General features: G+C 40.0%; 1 long non-coding RNA gene across 1 annotated transcript; it reads left to right on the top strand.

The window, feature by feature from the left end:
* Positions 1 to 2,264: 2,264 nt before the first annotated feature.
* On the top strand, positions 2,265 to 3,221 carry LOC311247993. Its single transcript, XR_014620902.1, has 4 exons — positions 2,265 to 2,307; positions 2,438 to 2,469; positions 2,571 to 2,708; positions 3,103 to 3,221. It is a non-coding gene; the product is annotated as an uncharacterized lncRNA (long non-coding RNA).
* Positions 3,222 to 3,442: the final 221 nt, after the last annotated feature.

Genomic DNA, 3,442 nt, shown 5'->3' with positions numbered 1-3,442 from the left:
GTTTAAAGTCGATTCGTAGCCAGACGGTGCGGTGAAACTTTACGAGTTCGAAGACCGCTGTTGCCATAGGCAGGCCGGTCGTTTTGATACCTTTCACGTGTATGGGGCGCGAACGCCCTGGCACGAGCGGTGTTTGCAAAATCGGTGGAATAAAGAAAGATCTCGCACTCTAAATTGCAATGCATTTCCAATGGGACCGAAATTTTACCGTTTAAAGTCGATTCGGAGCCAGACGGTGCAGTGAAACTTTACGAGTTCGAATACCGCAGTTGCCATAGGCAAGCCGCTCGTTTTGATACCTTTCACGTGTATGGGGCGCGAACGCTCTGGCACGAGTGGTGTTGGCAAAATCAATATGGAATAAAGAAAGAATAAATAAAAAGAGTAACAAGAACAACAGTGTGGGTGGCAACCTGGCTTCGCCAGGTCACCCACACTAATAATAATAATAATAATAATAATAATAATAATAATAATAATAATAATAATAATAATAATAATAATAATAATAATAATAATAATAATAATAATAATAATAATAATAATAATAATAACTGTATTTGTATAGCACTTTTCATACAGAAGTTGCAGTTCAAAGTGCTTCACAGCAGTAAAAAATACAGGCATAAGCTAGCATAAAAAAGATAGAGAGGTAGCAAGGTAAGGTAAAAGTGGAAGATTTTTTTGAAGATTTAGAGATGTTTAGTTTTTCAGCAAGGACCCAAATGAGGTTGAAGAACAATGGGGGGGTACACTTCCCAGGAAGTTTTTTGACTGAGAAAAATTGTGCAGAAGCTCAGTTGAATAATGTAATATTACCATGATAATGGAGCCTCTGATGTGTGGAGCCTGGCTGGACATTCAGGAAGGGAGTAGACCTGGGCTTGGACAGTGACGGGACAATGACACTGAAAGATGTTGTGGATGTAGCCGGGTCAGAGGAAGTGGCTTCTTTATTGGGGCTGAGGACAGCCTGTCACAACAGGGTCTGTCTGGACGATTGGACTGAAGCGCGGAGCATCGGGGAACAATACCTGTTGCAGGATTATTTCTGTGGATCGGAAGGTCCTGATGAAGGGGATCTATTTCATGCGCTGAATATAAAAACGGACACAAATGGACTGACGGGACCCTTCTTGGGTTGCTCATATGTTGTTCTTGATGAAATATTATGTGTTGAATGGACGCATGGATACTTTTTTTGTTTGGGTGGAGCTTCAATGTTTTTTTTGTTGTGTTGCAGAAGGACAGGTGTATTTAAAAAAAGATTATTGTGAGATCTCAGGTGGTTTTAAGTGTGATGGGGACACATGTTGCCCGATATAATGTGTAGTTAGTTATTTAATTGTATTGACACACGCATTGTAATGAGAATTATGTAAATAAATGTTTTTCTAAAATCAAATCTCTCTCTCTCTCTCTCTCTCTCTCTCTCTCTCTCTCTCTCTCTCTCTCTCTCTCTCTCTCTCTCTCTCTCTTCTCTCTCTCTCTCTCACACACTCCACCTGCTAATCTGATCCAGGGGCCTGTCATCAATCAAGAGACCAATTGGAAACCAGCCAGTCATCCCAGCCATCAATCATATCACCAGTTGACCAATCGGAAGCCCTCCCCTTGTTTTAAAACCCATGTGGCACTTCCTGTTTCTCCTCTTCTTTTTGTCTCCGTTGCTGTTGGCTAAATGTAGGTATGTGACTTAGTTAGCCAACTTGGTAAAAGTGTCTGTGTGTGTTCTGTGTTGGGAATTGGAGCAGGTAAGGGGCCCAATACATTTGGTGCTACACGTAGGGATAGTATTGTCTAGGTCAGAAGTGATGCCACTCATTGTATGTTTTGGACATATGTTTGGTTAGGTAGTGAGGACTCAAGTAGTTTTTATTTGACCTTTTGTGTTTGTGTAGAGTTAGTTTTGTTTCGTTTGCCTCGGTTCATTCCTGTTGGCATCATTCAAGCTCCTTTTTCATACCCCCCTCCCCTTTCCCCTTGGGTTGTGTCTCAAATCCACCATTGTCATTGTATATTAGTCTGTGTTTGTTTGTATATATAAAGGCACAATATTTTCCTTCACTTAAACTTGTGGGCATTTTATTTTTCCTGTAAAATCATCCTTTTATTATTCACCCCTTCCCCTTGACATATGGGGTTGTAACATAAAATGGCGGCTCGTTCTTTTTGCTTTCGAGTTTGTCAACTCTTAATTGTGTTCTCTGAATAGTGATCATCTCCACTCAAAGATGTACGCAGCTGTCACCACCTTCATCTTGTGTATGGGTGCCACCACCCTTGCAGACCACGACCAGCCTTGCCGTAAGGATGTTTGGTTTCAACTGTAATTTGTAATGCTTAGTTTGCTATATCTTGTATGTATACCAATGTTTATTTAACCTTAGCTACTTACAGCTATTTCAGTAACAGTAATGTATATCTTTTCTTTTAGATTCACCCAGTATGACCGGAATGTTGTGTGTGGTGAGTTTCCCTATTTGGAATTTCAAACCAGATATCAGTCTTGATCTTAAACTTTTTGTTTAATTCTTTTATCAAATTCCCTCTTTGTTTCAATGAATCAGTTCAACTTGAGGACTGGGAAACATGCAGGTGGTAATTATACGTACGATAATGTGGCCAAGAAGCTCCGGCTCAAATATACTGAGCCCTACAACGTCAACTTTACACTGAGTTTGGATGTGCTGATGTTTTTCAAAGAGGTAACACTTAAATATATATAAATACGCTTATGTATAAAACTGTGTATATCCACATATCTCTGTACATACCTGTATATAATCATTTTTACATATCTGTACAACTTACCTACTCTTACTAGTTACGCTGCTGCCCAGTAGCCTATGACTTACTGCCGTAGTGTCTTTATACAGTACCTGTATCACTGTACATATTAATGCTACAACTCTGTACATCTGATTAGCACTATTAATCAGTAGTATGAATTTATAAATATTATACCCAGTTTAATCACCTGTATATTACTCTGCGCTTTACTTTTACATTCGCACTCTAGTTGGACTCTTTTTGTTGTGCTGTATGATCGAATTATTATATTTGTGTTGCTCAGAGATTCTGTCCTCTTATCCCCGGCAGGGGGTTTTCTATGTGATCGACGGCAGTAACCAGACCTGTGCGAAGAAATCTCTGCAGTCAGACCTGCATCCTCTGGAGATTCCCTCCGACGCCAATATGTCTGTCGAAATTAATTTAGGGAGTCCAACAATTGCAGAGGACGGGCTTAAACTCTCCATATGGACGGGGGCCGTTCCAGAGGCAAACGGTAAGACGAGGCACATTGTTTCATTCAGGTGAAACGCCACAGGAGTCACGTTTTAAGTGAGTAACATTCATCAAAGGGCACTACGTTTGAATATTGTGTTTTATTCATAGTTAAAGTGATGTATAATGTTGATCCTCTAAATTGTTTTGCGTT

Source organism: Notolepis coatsorum, assembly GCF_963971535.1.
Source record: "Notolepis coatsorum genome assembly, contig: SCAFFOLD_420, whole genome shotgun sequence".
NCBI lineage: Eukaryota > Metazoa > Chordata > Actinopteri > Aulopiformes > Paralepididae > Notolepis > Notolepis coatsorum.
This window is presented reverse-complemented; position numbering and strand designations above follow the sequence as displayed.